The sequence below is a fragment of the Bufo bufo genome, chromosome 3, assembly GCF_905171765.1.
Source record: "Bufo bufo chromosome 3, aBufBuf1.1, whole genome shotgun sequence".
Taxonomy (NCBI): Eukaryota; Metazoa; Chordata; class Amphibia; order Anura; family Bufonidae; genus Bufo; species Bufo bufo.
The window spans coordinates 684,424,832-684,440,873 of record NC_053391.1 but is presented as its reverse complement, the minus strand read 5'-3'; the positions used below and the strand labels follow the sequence as shown (position 1 = coordinate 684,440,873).

The window sequence follows — 16,042 nt, the reverse complement described above, 5'->3', positions numbered from 1 at the left end:
GTGCTGTCGTGACTATGAGGAAACAGAATTACTGGTGAGTAATTACTGGCTTTCGACATGGTTGTTTAAGAAATGAGAAGCAACTCATTGCACCAGTTGGGGTTAAATAACTTGTTGCCAGTTGAAAGATAATCGCCCATGCAGTAATTATCCAATAGGAGGCTCATAACTATTTGCTTAGTTAAATCCAGGTGGCAACTTTTTTTTGGGACAGGTAGTGTATATACATTACATCTTTGTAATGTGTAGACATCAATATTGCATCAAAAGAGCAAGTGCGTTTAAAAAAAAAATAATAAGGATTTTTTTTGTTTGTTTTTTGAATGTCTCTGTGCTTTTGTTTTGTTTTATACCCAATATGTACCAGATATTAAGTATTGATGGTTTCTCTAAATTGGTATTTAGTCACTAGTATTTACATAGGTATGCAATTTCTTTACTGGAGTAATCCAGTTCTGGTTTTTATACCCGCCTTCAATTAACAAATTTCCCCTTAAAAAAATGTCCGCTGCCTACCACTGAGGAAGGAGCCAGAAACTCTGAAACTCGTTTGGTACAATATTTTATTGGCAGTGAACAATTGGAACAGTCACAGATTATCTACAAGCATATACTCCCAGTTTGGAGGTCCGTTCACTTTGACAGCGTAGTAGCAAGCTGGACATCGCTCCTCTGCTGCTGAATATTCTATGCCGGGCCGTACCTGGGACATCTCGCTGTGAATCAAAGCGCCAGCTCCCGATCACGTGGCACGCCATGCGGGACGCTGCATTAGCGCACACAGACTGTGCCCAGCTATCGGGGAGGAACAGTTCCAAACAGGACGCCAACACAACATGTGTCACTGAGGAGTGGTAACGTAACTATTTCTTTCCTTAAAGGGGTTCTCCGGGCTTTTAATATTGATGACCTATCCTCAGGATAGGTCGTCAATATCAAATCGGCGGGGGTCCGACACCCGGCAGTGAGCAGGTGTAATTACACCCAAGCCGTCCTGAGAATAGGTCATCAATATTAAAAGCCCGGAGAACCCCTTTAAGTGCTGCTATACATAGTGTTACTATCAGGCACCGCTATATTGATTATAACTTGCTACAAATGTTATTCAACTATAATCGAGTTGACTCAAAAGTGACTGCAATTTTTCTATATAAAGGCCTGATATATACATAGGACAGTATCAAGACTATATGGTATATCGAGGATATAACCGTATCGCTGTTATGGTATAAACACATCAATGAACTGCATCGCTGCCATGCAACAAATACAGGGAGTGCAGAATTATTAGGCAAATGAGTATTTTGACCACATCATCCTCTTTATGCATGTTGTCTTACTCCAAGCTGTATAGGCTCGAAAGCCTACTACCAATTAAGCATATTAGGTGATGTGCATCTCTGTAATGAGAAGGGGTGTGGTCTAATGACATCAACACCCTATATCAGGTGTGCATAATTATTAGGCAACTTCCTTTCCTTTGGCAAAATGGGTCAAAAGAAGGACTTGACAGGCTCAAAAAAGTCAAAAATAGTGAGATATCTTGCAGAGGGATGCAGCACTCTTAAAATTGCAAAGCTTCTGAAGCGTGATCATCGAACAATCAAGCGTTTCATTCAAAATAGTCAACAGGGTCGCAAGAAGCGTGTGGAAAAACCAAGGCGCAAAATAACTGCCCATGAACTGAGAAAAGTCAAGCGTGCAGCTGCCAAGATGCCACTTGCGACCAGTTTGGCCATATTTCAGAGCTGCAACATCACTGGAGTGCCCAAAAGCACAAGGTGTGCAATACTCAGAGACATGGCCAAGGTAAGAAAGGCTGAAAGACGACCACCACTGAACAAGACACACAAGCTGAAACGTCAAGACTGGGCCAAGAAATATCTCAAGACTGATTTTTCTAAGGTTTTATGGACTGATGAAATGAGAGTGAGTCTTGATGGGCCAGATGGATGGGCCCGTGGCTGGATTGGTAAAGGGCAGAGAGCTCCAGTCCGACTTAGACGCCAGCAAGGTGGAGGTGGAGTACTGGTTTGGGCTGGTATCATCAAAGATGAGCTTGTGGGGCCTTTTTGGGTTGAGGATGGAGTCAAGCTCAACTCCCAGTCCTACTGCCAGTTTCTGGAAGACACCTTCTTTAAGCAGTGGTACAGGAAGAAGTCTGCATCCTTCAAGAAAAACATGATTTTCATGCAGGACAATGCTCCATCACACGCGTCCAAGTACTCCACAGCCTCCTTGTTCACCTGATCTGAACCCCATTGAGAACCTGTGGTCCATCATCAAATGTGAGATTTACAAGGAGGGAAAACAGTACACCTCTCTGAACAGTGTCTGGGAGGCTGTGGTTGCTGCTGCACGCAATGTTGATGGTGAACAGATCAAAACACTGACAGAATCCATGGATGGCAGGCTTTTGAGTGTCCTTGCAAAGAAAGGTGGCTATATTGGTCACTGATTTGTTTTTGAATGTCAGAAATGTATATTTGTGAATGTTGAGATGTTATATTGGTTTCACTGGTAAAAATAAATAATTGAAATGGGTATATATTTGTTTTTTGTTAAGTTGCCTAATAATTATGCACAGTAATAGTCACCTGCACACACAGATATCCCCCTAAAATAGCTAAAACTAAAAACAAACTAAAAACTACTTCCAAAAATATTCAGCTTTGATATTAATGAGTTTTTTGGGTTCATTGAGAACATGGTTGTTGTTCAATAATAAAATGAATCCTCAAAAATACAACTTGCCTAATAATTCTGCACTCCCTGTATATTAGCGATTCTTGCTTTTTAGCAGTGATTACACACTATGTGTGACATTTCATCACCAGCATTATCAGTGACTAAATCATTTTGCTATTCAAGAACGCAATATATATCCAACATTGAAACTGAATAGATATCACTATATTAATTGTTTTCATTTTATATTTTTATGTATTTTTAAATTTTTATATGAATCAGCTATAATAACGAGGTTTATCGTGGAACATTTATGAACCAATATTCAGCACGTCTTTTGGAACCTATTTAGTAACTGATAGATGGTCGCCATCCAGCTCTATCACATCTCTATTAGGAACTGAATATTTGTTCCTGAATCCAAGATAGCACAAATATCCTTTGTGTGGTTGTTAGATAGGATATTGATCTGCTGCCAGAGAGGTGTGCTTTATGTACATTCATGCATGTTTTTATTAATAAATGTGTTTATTTTGACATATAATGGAGTACTCTACATGACACCAGATAAGTGAGTGCCCTCCAACTTTCAATTTTTATTTAATCATTCACATATCGACGTTGGGTGCGTCGAGGAGTGTGCAACTATACCAGGGGTGGCCAATCTTACAGGCACAAAGAGCCAAAAAAAAGTATGACTACCAGGAGCCACAAGCTATACATTTACACACGATTCACTGTACTTTTCGCCCTACAAGATGCACCTAGGTTTTAACAAAGAAAAATAAGAGAATAATTTTTTTTTCATCTGATCTGAGGTCTGATAAAAATTTATTTTTTTCTTATTTTTCATTAGCAGAGAAAAAAATAAAAAATATATTTTTCATCAGACCTCAGATCAGACTCCTAAATCAGATCCCCAATCCTCATCTGACCTAAAATAAGACCCCCAAACCTCATCAGACCTCCAAATCAGACCCCCAATGCTCCGATCAGACAACACAAATCAGACTCCCAGTGTCAGACCCTCAGTGCTCAGATCTCCCCCTTTCTTAGATCTGACTGCCATGCTCAGACCTGACTAACCCTTGCTCAAACAAGACCCCCCCATGCTCAGATCTGCCCCCCCATTCTCAGATCTGCCCCTCGATGCTCAGATCTGGACCCCCCCATGCTCAGATCAGACCCCCATTGCCCAGATGAGGACCCCCCATGCTTAGATCAGACCCTCTTCCCTCTTCTCATCAGGCACTGGGCACCTGCTCAGGCACCTGCTGCTCTGCAGGTCTGACACGCTCTCCACTGTGACCTGATGAGCACAACGTAAGGTCATAGTGTGTGTCTCCACGTACTACGTTCTCACACTGTGTGCATCAGGACGTAGTGGAACGTGAGCTGGAGCTGCAATGTAGCAACAGTGCCCGATCAGGAAAAGAGATCTGAGCATGGGGTGGAGTGTGAGCCGGCCTGACTGCTTCCCGGCTCCACAGCTAGAGCCGTACTTGAAGAAGCAAAGAGCCGCATGCGGCTCAAGAGCCACGGGTTTGCCACCCCTGACCTATACCATAGGTTGCAACAGGTGGAGCCACTGTCTTTTTTTTTATTTTGTTATACTCATGAACCTGTTCTTCACTGGAGGACAGTAGAGGTGCTTTGTTGGGGACAGTCCTGCCTAGGGAGATGTCTTTCTTCTGTTCAGTTGACTCGGTCACCACAGGTACCACCCAATCTCCAGGGTCTGCCTGTAGCATATCACGCCTACGCGGATGTCTTCAACAAAAAAGAGGCTCAGATGCCTGATTGACTTAGTTCCTGGTTCCTCGTCTCCTCGTGGATGCATCTATCACCAGTCACCAGCGGAGACTCAGGCCATGTCTGAGTATATCAAGGAAAATCTTGACAGAGGATTCATCCGCAAATCTTCGTCTCTGGCTGGCGCAGGTTTCTTCTTTGTGAAGAAAAAAAGATGGCACTCTACGTCCATGCATCAATTATAGGGGGCTCAACAAGATCACCATAAAGAACAAGTATACTCTTCATTTGATTTCTGAGTTGTTCCACCGCCTCAGGGGAGCAAAGATCTTCTCCAAATTAGACCTACGTGGGGCCTACAACTTGATCAGGATTCGTCAAAGAGATGAGTGGAAGACCGCTTTTAACACCCGAGATGGTCACTACGAGTACTTGGTGATGCCTTTTGGGCTAAGCAATGCCCCAGTAGTCTTCCAAGAGTTTGTGAATTACATCTTCAGAGACTTGTTCTATTCCTGTGTTGTGGTGTACCTTGACGACATTCTTGTTTTCTCTCCAGATTTGGCTTCCCACCAGAGACAGGTCTGTCAGGTCTTGCAAAAGTTAAGAGAGATTCGTCTGTATGCCAAGTTCGAAAAATCTATTTTTGAGCAGTCCTCCCTTCCATTTCTGGGGTACACAATATCCTATACTGGTCTATAGATGGATTCTGAGCAGCTGTTGGCGGTTTTAAAGTGGCCTTATCCTTCTGGTTTGAAAGCAATCCAGCGTTTCCTGGGGTTCGCCAACTATTACTGCCAGTTCGTGCCTCATTTCTCGTCCTTGACAGCCCCCATCTCAGCCTTGACCCGCAAAGGAGTAAACCCCAAGAATTGGACAGCTGAGGCTGAATCGGCCTTTCAAGCTTTAGAGAAGGGCTTCTCTATGGCTCTTGTGCTCCATTGTCCTGATGCTACTAAGCTATTTTTTCTTGAGTTGGATGCATCGTCTATTGAAGCTGGGGTGGTGCTTTCACAAAGATCTTCCTCTGTCAAGATGACTACCTGTGGCTTCTTCTCCAGGGCCTTCTCCGCTCCTGAGCGCAACTACTCAATTGGGAACAGAGAGCTGTTGGCCATCAAGATGGTACTAGAGGAATGGTGTTACCTTCTGGAGGGAGCAGGTCATCCTGTGGTGATCTATACTGACCACAAAAATCTTGCCTATCTGCAGTCTGCACAAAGACTTAATCCTTGTCAAGCTAGATGGTCCTTGTTCTTTGCCCGCTTTGATTTCATTCTCAACTTCCGTGTGGCAGATAAAAACATCAAAGCAGATGCTCTTTGCAGGTCCTTTGATTCTACCGATCAGGAGGAGGAGCCTCAACACATCATTGATCCGCCGGATTGCTTTCTGCCCTGTTAAATTATCTGAGATCCCGCCTAGAAAGACTTTTGTTGCTTAGTCTATCAGGAGACAGATCCTACACTGGGGTCACTCCTCGAAATTTGCAGGTCAAGCCGGTCAGCATAAGACCTTCCAATTCATCACACAACAGTACTGGTGGCCATCCATGCAGAAGGATATTCAAGAGTTTGTCTCGGCTTGTCCGTTGTGTGCACAGAATAAGACACCTAAACAGCGCTCTGCTGGTGTTCTGCTTCCTCTTGCCAAAGCTCCCTGGCAGCAAATAGCCATGGATTTTATCACAGATTGACCTGTTTCCTCTGGCTTTTCCGTCATTTGGGTACTCGTGGACCGATTTTCCAAAAATCACATTTTGTCCCTCTGACAGGTCTCCCTTCAGCTCCACAACTGGCCAAGAGATTTATCCAGCGCATTTTCGGTCTTCATGGTTTCCCTCATCGCATTGTGTCCGATAGAGGCGTTCAATTCACTTCTAGGTTTTGGAGGGCTATTTGCAAGCTGTTGAACGTGTCCCTGGTCTTCTCGTCTGCATATCATCCTCAGTCTAATGGCTAAGTGGAGCGGGTCAACCAGATCCTTACAAATTTTATGCGCCATTTTGTTAATCTCCATCATGACAACTGGGTCGAGCTCTGGGCGGAATTTTCCTAATCATGTTGACAGAAATCACTGTTCTTCATTGTTTATGGCCAGCAACCCAATATCCCACTTCCAATACAGTCTACTTCTGGTCTTTCTGTAAAGATTTTTCGAACATTTGGAAGGAAACTGAGACTGCCTTGAAGGCACAGGAGTCCTCCTCAATTTCATCCCGGCGATAAGGTCTGTCTGTCTTCTAAATACATCCAGCTTAAGGTACCCAGGCTTTATTGGTCCATTTGAAGTCTTAGAGAAATTTAATGATGTGTCCTACAAGTTGAAGTTGCCTGCCTCTCTCCGGATGTCGGTGGTCCTCAAACGTTTCTTCAAAAAACCTGCCTCTACTCCTACTTCGGGCAGTGAGGAGAATGTCTACGACTTCAAAAGTATTCTGGGCATTAAGAAGAGTAGAGGTAGGACCTTGTTTCTCATGGGCTGGAAAGTACTTGGTGCTGAGGAAAGGTCTTGGGAACCAAGAGAGAACATCAATGTCCCTCTTCTTCTGAAAACATTTTTGTCTAGGGTCAGGCCTGAGGAGAGGTGGCATAATGGGGGGGGGGGGGACTGTTAACCCAGCTCCCCGTACCTGAGGTTCTGTCCCCACATGCAGGTATGGGCGCTGGGCTTCTTCACTCCTACCCACTGCTGCATGTCGTGCTGGCAGCTGGGTTCTTAGCTGTGGTCTGCACTCCTGCCACCAGCATTTCCCTCCTGGCTCTGAGCAGACCTTGCACTCTGGCTCAAAGTTCCTTGTGTGTATTTACGGTGTGTGCAGGCATGTCTCGCCTCCTTATGTGAGACAGCATGCGCACACCTTCTATCTTCCCCAGCCTATGGCTGGTCTGCAAAAGGTATTTAAAGACACCTCCTTCTACAGGAAGGCTCCTGAGCAACTTAGATTCCTAGCTAGTCTAGTTTCCTGTTTCAGCTAAGGTGTTCTGTTGGTTCTTGTCATTCTGTGTACTGGCTTTGGATTACGTTTTACAGACTTTGCCTGATTTCCGCCTGCCCTGACCCTGATCTACGTTTATGGACTTTGCCTGACTGCCGCCTGCCCTGACTTCTGTTCACACTCTGGCCCCGATACCCTCGTGTTTCAATTCCCCTTTGAGGTAGCACCTGGTACTCCCCTTGGTAAAGTCTCTCCTCACCATCAGAGGTATTGTGTGAAGAACGAGGGGTGTGCTCAGACGTCCCTCAGAGGGAGTTGGTCACGTGGGGCATCGGGTTCTCATTCGCTGATCATAACACCAAGCACAGCTACTATACTAATCAAACAGCTAATCGACGGGGGTCCCAGATATTGGACCTCCACCTATTAGATACTGAAGATAGGTCATCAGTAGGGCTTTAACGATTACTCGATTGAATCGAGTAATTCGACACAAAAAAATTAGCATCAAGGATTCATTTGTGTCATGTGACCATGGAATGGGAGTGAAGCCCTTGCTATTACTTACTGCTCCGTGGTAACCCGCCGGCCCATACCGCGCTGCCTTTTCAGCCCTGACACATCGTCAGGACATAATGCACGTATGCGTGCACTATGAATCGACGCTGTGTGACGTCAGGACGGCGGTGCAGCACGCAGAGAAGAAGACTGAGGAGTACTGGCCACTCCATGTCCACAACCTCACTGCAAGAAACAGCAAAGTAGGAGTGAGGACGCTGCCATGAGCACACTACAGAGATCTGGGGTGACATGGTGCGGGCAAGGAGGATCCGGGCAGCCGGGGACTGCAGGCGATGCGCACTTACGAGCTTCATTACCGCTGAGCTCAGGGCTTCCACAGCCCGGACAGACAATCTATGAAAAGCATCCTGACTGGGCGGCGGGATTGCGAACGAGCGTCACTAACATTCTGCAGTCAATGGGACGATTAGCAAAAAGCTGAAGAGTATGGAGAAGGGCACAGCCAGCATGGAGGGGGCATATGTAATAAACACTGGGGTGTGAGCTGCAGGCTCAGCAATAATAGGAATAGAAACTACTATAGGGAGCCCCCAATAAATCAGTGCTCAGGGGTGAAGTCCTCATCACAGGCGGATTGTGACTGAACCTGAGAGAGAGGGCCTTCATGAACAGAATGCCGGAACTACAGTCAAGACTGACACATGTCAGGGGGGGTCACCGCTTCTTCTCTGTAATATATGTCACCGAGTCATGCTCTATGGCTGGATGACTTACCTCCTGCTGTCCGGGGCACTCTGAACCGCTGCCGCCTGGTTCATCATTTTCATCACTCGGATTGACTGTTAGGGGGGCAAGCTGATGGCACTGGGGTGGGGGAGCGTTGAAGGCACTACGGGAACGGAGCTGATGGCACTGGGGTGGGGGAGCACTGAAGGCAATAGGGGAACGGAGCTGATGGCACTGGGGGGAACTGATACACTTGGGCTGATCACACAGGGGGGGAACAAAGGGTGTTGGGGACTGATGAGTTTTTATAAAGGAAAACAGTCTATTAATTCATTTTTTCCTATTAGAGTACTCGATTAATCGTAAAAATAATCGGTAGAATACTCGATTACTAAAATAATCGTTTACTGCAGCCCTATCTCATCAGTATCAAAATTCCAGAAAAGCACTATATTTTATATTGTGAATGCATTATAGCGATAAAAAAAGTTGCACCAGTGCCTTGGTGCGTTTCCTGTTTTGTTGCAGGACAATCTGCAATAAAATATAATTTTTGGGGTTATTACTATTTTGATTTACATAACATGCCTACCACTTTGAAGGTGCAAACCTGTGACACAAACAATAAGTAGGACAAAAAGCAGAGAACTTTAACGTGCTTAAGTAGAGATGAGCAGATTTCCAGAAACTCGTTTCTGTTCCAATTCTATTGAATCAGCTGACGTATCTGATTCGGTCTGAATAAATTCAGATTGAATTAAAAGTGCCGACTGCCCGGAAAAGTCATGTATGACACTGGGGTCTCCTAGGGCTGTACCCAAACTCTTTCAAGCTCTTCACTATCAAGACAGCATTAGTAATGTCAAAGTGAAAGCGGCATATATGTCTATGGGTTGATGGATGGGAGCTGGTGGCAACAAACAGCCTGTCTAACAACACTGCATTTTTTTTAATGCTTTTTGGAAGCAGATGTTTGGCGGTGTTTATATACATACGATGGTATCAGATGAAACAATGGCTTTTAACAAGATTTTTTATATTATTTAACCTCTTAGTGACCCCCAATACGCCTTTTTACGGCGGCCACTAAAGGACCTTAGGCTGGGCTGCCGCCTTTCCGCGGTGGGCCAGTCTAAGCGCTGCAGGGGTCACATGAGAGCCGCACTCCTGCTCTAACAGCCCAGACCGGGAACCTATATTGGGAAACGGAGCCCCGCAAGGTGGTGGCTGGAGGACTCCGATCCGGCCACCACCAACCGCACTCCACATAGAAGTGAATGGGAGCGCACCGCGCATGACCGGCCACCGCTCCCATTCACTTCTATGGGCCCGACGGAGATAGCCGAGCCAGCACTTGGCTATTTTTGGCAGCCCCATAGAAAATTAATGGAGAGTGGCTGCGAATGCGCAGTGCTCCCTCCAACACTTTCGGCGCTCCGTTCTCGATATAGGTGCGGACCCGCTAATATAAGACAATGGGGGCATATCCTAGCAATATGCCCCCATTGTCTGTGAGGAGACAACCCCTTTAACCTCTTCAGGACACATGACGTACCGGTACGGCATGTTGTCCTAGTACTTGTCATGTATAGTCCCGATCACCGCCGCCCGGAGGGCGGTGATCAGAACCCGGTGCCTGCTCAAATCATTGAGCAGGCACCTTGGCTAAATGCGCGGGGGGGTCCCGTGACCCCCCTGTGTCGGCGGTCGACGCAAACCGCAGGTCAATTCAGGTTTGCGGCTTTTACCTGCGGTTGCGGTGCCATCGGGTCCCCATGCGGCTGTAGGGGGGAACTGATGGCATGGAAGGCCGCGCGATGCCTAAGGAAGGCATCGCGCTGCCTTCTGGTGACGAGCCTGTAAGATCCAGCCCCCTGGATCTCACAGGCCGAAAGCTGTATGAGTAATACTCACTGTATTTATTACTCATAGAGCCAATACATTCCAATACAGAAGTATTGGAATGCATTGTAAAGGGACCCCCAAAAGTTGAAGTCCCAAAGTGTGACAAAAAATAAAGTGAAAAAAAAAGTTGAAAAAATAAAGTTTCCCCTCCAAAAATTTAAAGGTTCAAGTAAAAATAAACAAAAACGTAATTTTCCCCAAATAAAGTTAAAAAAAAAAATAGGGGAAAAAAAAAAGTATACATATTAGGTATCACCGCGTCCGTATTGACCGGCTCTATAAACATATTACATGACCTAACCCCTCAGATGAACACTGTAAAAAATAAAAACTGTGCTAAATAAATAATTTTATGTCACCTTACATCACAAAAAGTACAACAGCAAGCGATCAAAAATGTGTTTGCCCACCAAAATAGTACCAATCTAACCGTCACCTCATCCCGCAAAAAATGAGCCCCTACCTGAGACAATCGCCCAAAAAATAAAAAAACTATGGCTCAGAATATGGAGACACTAAAACATAATTTTTTTTGTTTTAAAAAAGCTGTTATTGTGTAAAACTTACATAAATAAAAAAAAAGTCTACATATTAGGTATCGCCGCGTCCGTATCGACCGGCTCTATAAAAATATTACATGACCTAACCCCTCAGATGAACACCGTAAAAAATAAAAACTGTGCTAAATAAACCATTTTTTGTCCCCTTACATCACAAAAAGTGTAATAGCAAGCGATCAAAAAGTCATATGCACCCCAAAATAGTGCCAATCAAACCGTCATCTCATCCCGCAAAAAATTAGACCCTACCCAAGATAATCGCCCAAAAACTGAAAAAATTAGACCTTGGAAACACTAAAACATGATTTTTTTTGCTTCAAAAATGAAATCATTGTGTAAAACTTACATAAATAAAAAAAAAGTATACATATTAGGTATCGCAGCGTCTGTAATAACTTGCTCTATAAAAATATCTACAAACTAAGAAGACAGGTTGGCATTAGCAGGAGGTGCTCAAACCCACATGCAGTTGTGCATATATATAGGGGAGCAAATCCTGCACTTGTGGCCCGTTGCTAATGGCAATCCCCAGCAAAATGCATACGGTGGAGGATGCCCGCGGCGAACCACAAGTACCACAATAGACATCCTACACAAGGTAACAAGTGCGGATGTAATAATTAATATAACAATATAACAAAATAACAAAGACAGGTGCACTCTGCAGTCTCACTAAACCCTCAAACTGATTTTAAAATTAAGAGATTAGTCAACATGTCCTACGGTGTAGAACATGTCTAAGCCCGGGCACCACGCCAAGGTTTCTCAAGTAGCCCGGGACCTAACACTCTCCTACCTGAGCCATATGGGCAATACCAGGAGCCAGTGGGCAAATTAGAGGAGCGTGGTGCCCGGGCTTAGACATGTTCTACACCGTAGGACATGTTGACTAATCTCTCAATTTTAAAATCAGTTTGAGGGTTTAGTGAGACTGCAGAGTGCACCTGTATTTGTTATTCTATAAAAATATCACATAACCTAACCCCTCAGGTGAATACCGTAAAAAAATAAAAACGCTGTAAAAAAAAGCAATTTTTTTGTCACCTTACATCACAAAAAGTGTAATAGCAAGCGATCAAAAAGTCACACGCACCCCAAAATAGTGCCAATAAAACCGTCATCTCATCCCGCAAAAATCCTACCCTACCCAAGGTAATCGCCCAAAAACTGAAAAAATTATGGCTCTCAGACTATGGAAACACTAAAACATGATTTTTTTTGCTTCAAAAATGAAATCATTGTGTAAAACTTACATAAATAAATAAAAAGTATACATATTAGGTATCGCTGCGTCCGTAATAACCTGCTCTATAAAAATATTACATGATCTAACCCCTCAGGTGAATATCGTAAAAAAATAAAAATAAAAACGGTGCCAAAAAGCTTGTTACCTTGCCTCACAAAAAGTGTAATAGAGAGCAACCAAAAATCATATGTACCCTAAAATAGTACCAACAAAACTGACACCCTATCCCGTAGTTTCTACAGGATAGGGTGTAAAAAAAAAAACGTCCAGCAAAATCTGCCTTCCAAAAATCGTAAGCCATTCCTTTCCTTCTGCGCCCTGCCGTGTGCCCGTACAGCGGTTTACAACCACATATGAGGTGTTTATGTAAACTACAGAATCAGAGCCATAAATATTAAGTTTTGTTTGGCTGTTAACCCTTGCTTTGTAACTGGAAAAAAAAATATTAAAATGGAATATCTGCCAAAAAAGTTAAATTTTAGAAATGTTATCCCTATTTTTCATTAATTCTTGTGGAACACCTAAAGGGTTAAGAAAGTTTGTAAAATCAGTTTTGAATACCTTGAGGGGTGTAGTTTCTAAAATGGGGTCACTTTTTTGGAGTTTCTACTATAGGGGTGCATCAGGGGGGCTTCAAATGGGACATGGTGTAAAAAAAACAGTCTAGCAAAACCTGCCTTCCAAAAACCGTATGGCGTTCCTTTCCTTCTGCGCCCTGCCGTGTGCCCGTACAGCGATTTACAACCACATATGGGGTGTTTCTGTAAACTATAAAAACTGTAAATATTGAGTTTTGTTTGGCTGTTAACCCTTGCTTTGTAACTGGAAAAAAAAATATTAAAATGGAAAATCTGCCAAAAAAGTGAAATTGTATCTGTATTTTCCATTAATTCTTGTTGGTCACCTAAAGGGTTAAGTTTGTAAAATCTGTTTTGAATACCTTGAATGGGGTCATTTTTGGGTGGTTTCTATTATGTAAGCCTCACAAAGTGACTTCAGACCTGAACTGGTCCTTAAAAAGTGGGTTTTTGAAAATTTCTGAAAAATTTCAAGATTTGCTTCTAATTTGGTATTTTTTTATAAATAAAAATGATTTATTTTTTTTTTACTCCATTTTACCAGTTTCATGAAGTACAATATGTGACGAAAAAACAGTCTCAGAACGGCCTGGATAAGTCAAAGCGTTTTAAAGTTATCACCACATAAAGTGACACTGGTCAGATTTGCAAAAAATGGCCAAGTCCTTAAAGTGAAATGCGCCTGCGCCCTCCGTTCATTTCCCCGCTCTCATTGTAGGTGCGGGTCCCAGCGGTGGGACCCGCACTTATCAGACAATGGGGGCATATCCTAGCGATATGCCCCCATTGTCTGAGATGGGACAACCCCTTTAAGGCTGTTGTTAAATATAGACTGCTTGGTACGTGAATGCCTAAGAGCAAGAGTTCCCCCATAACAGCGGCAGACATCATGCACCATAACGCCAGAGTACCCCCTTAAGATACAGCCAGAGCTTTCCTAAAAAAAATATACTTGAGTTCCGCCATAACAATGACCCCAGTGTGCCCCAATAACAGTGTCTCCATGACCCTCATCATAATGGCAACCAGTGCCCCATAACAATGACTTCATATCAGCGATCCCACAGTGCCCCCCCCTGACCTCATAAAGAGAGCAACAGTGCCTCCACAGAGGGTAAAGGGTTGCCCCATAACAGTGCCCTCAAATCTGAAATCCTAGAGTGTCCCCCATAATAGTGACCCCAGTCTTATAACAGTGCCTCCATGACCTCATTAAGACAGCAACAGTGCCTCCATAAAGGCAAAGGGTTGCCCCATAACAGTGCCCTCAAATCTGCAATCCCAGTGACCCCATAACAGTGCCTCAAGGACCTCATAGACATAGCAACAGTGCCTCCATAGGGGTAAAGGGTTGCCCCATAACAGTGCCCTCAAATCTGCAATCCCAGAGTGACCCCATAACAGTGACCCGTCACCTCACATCAGTGATTCCCAGAGTGCCCCCATAACAGTGCCTCCAGGACCTCATAGACATAGCAACAGTGCCTCCATAGGGGTAAAGGGTTGCCCCATAACAGTGCCCTCAAATCTGCAATCCCAGAGTGACCCCATAACAGTGACCTCACATCAGTGATTCCCAGAGTGACCCCATAACTGTGACCTCACATCAGTGATTCCCAGAGTGACCCCATAACAGTGCCTCCAGGACCTCATAAACATAGCAACAGGGCCTTCATAAGGGTAAAGTGGTGCCCCATAACAGTGCCCTCAATCCTGCAATCCCAGAGTGACCCCATAACTGTGACCTCACATCAGTGATTCCCAGAGTGCCCCCATAACTGTGACCTCACATCAGTGATTCCCAGAGTGACCCCATAACAGTGCCTCCAGGACCTCATAAACATAGCAACAGTGCCTTCATAAGGGTAAAGTGGTGCCCCATAACAGTGCCCTCAATCCTGCAATCCCAGAGTGACACCATAACAGTGACCCGTCACCTCACATCAGTGATTCCCAGAGTGCCCCCATAACAGTGCCTCCAGGACCTCATAAACATAGCAACAGTGCCTTCATAAGGGTAAAGTGGTGCCCCATAACAGTGCCCTCAATCCTGCAATCCCAGAGTGACCCCATAACTGTGACCTCACATCAGTGATTCCCAGAGTGACCCCATAACTGTGACCTCACATCAGTGATTCCCAGAGTGACCCCATAACAGTGCCTCCAGGACCTCATAAACATAGCAACAGTGCCTTCATAAGGGTAAAGTGGTGCCCCATAACAGTGCCCTCAATCCTGCAATCCCAGAGTGACCCCATAACTGTGACCTCACATCAGTGATTCCCAGAGTGACCCCATAACTGTGACCTCACATCAGTGATTCCCAAAGTGACCCCATAACAGTGCCTCTAGGGCCTCATTAACATAGCAACAGTGCCTTCATAAGGGTAAAGTGGTGCCCCATAACAGTGCCCTCAATCCTGCAATCCCAGAGTGACCCCATAACTGTGACCTCACATCAGTGATTTCCAGAGTGACCCCATAACTGTGACCTCACATCAGTGATTCCCAGAGTGACCCCATAACAGTGCCTCCAGGACCTCATAAACATAGCAACAGTGCCTTCATAAGGGTAAAGTGGTGCCCCATAACAGTGCCCTCAATCCTGCAATCCCAGAGTGACCCCATAACTGTGACCTCACATCAGTGATTCCCAGAGTGACCCCATAACAGTGCCTCCAGGACCTCATAAACATAGCAACAGTGCCTTCATAAGGGTAAAGTGGTGTCCCATAACAGTGCCCTCAATCCTGCAATCCCAGAGTGACCCCATAACAGTGACCTCACATCAGTGATTCCCAGAGTGACCCCATAACTGTGACCTCACATCAGTGATTCCCAGAGTGACCCCATAACAGTGCCTCCAGGACCTCATAAACATAGCAACAGTGCCTTCATAAGGGTAAAGTGGTGCCCCATAACAGTGCCCTCAATCCTGCAATCCCAGAGTGACCCCATAACTGTGACCTCACATCAGTGATTCCCAGAGTGACCCCATAACTGTGACCTCACATCAGTGATTCCCAAAGTGACCCCATAACAGTGCCTCTAGGGCCTCATTAACATAGCAACAGTGCCTTCATAAGGGTAAAGGGGTGCCCCATAACAGTGCCCTCAATCCTGCAAT

General features: G+C 44.8%; 1 long non-coding RNA gene across 1 annotated transcript; it reads right to left on the bottom strand.

Annotated features, from left to right (window-relative positions):
* Positions 1–13,703: 13,703 nt before the first annotated feature.
* Positions 13,704–15,643, bottom strand: LOC120996521. Its single transcript, XR_005777796.1, has 3 exons — positions 15,553–15,643; positions 14,701–15,182; positions 13,704–14,475 (listed from the first exon to the last, which is right to left on the bottom strand). It is a non-coding gene; the product is annotated as an uncharacterized LOC120996521 (long non-coding RNA).
* Between the last annotated feature and the right edge of the window lie 399 nt (positions 15,644–16,042).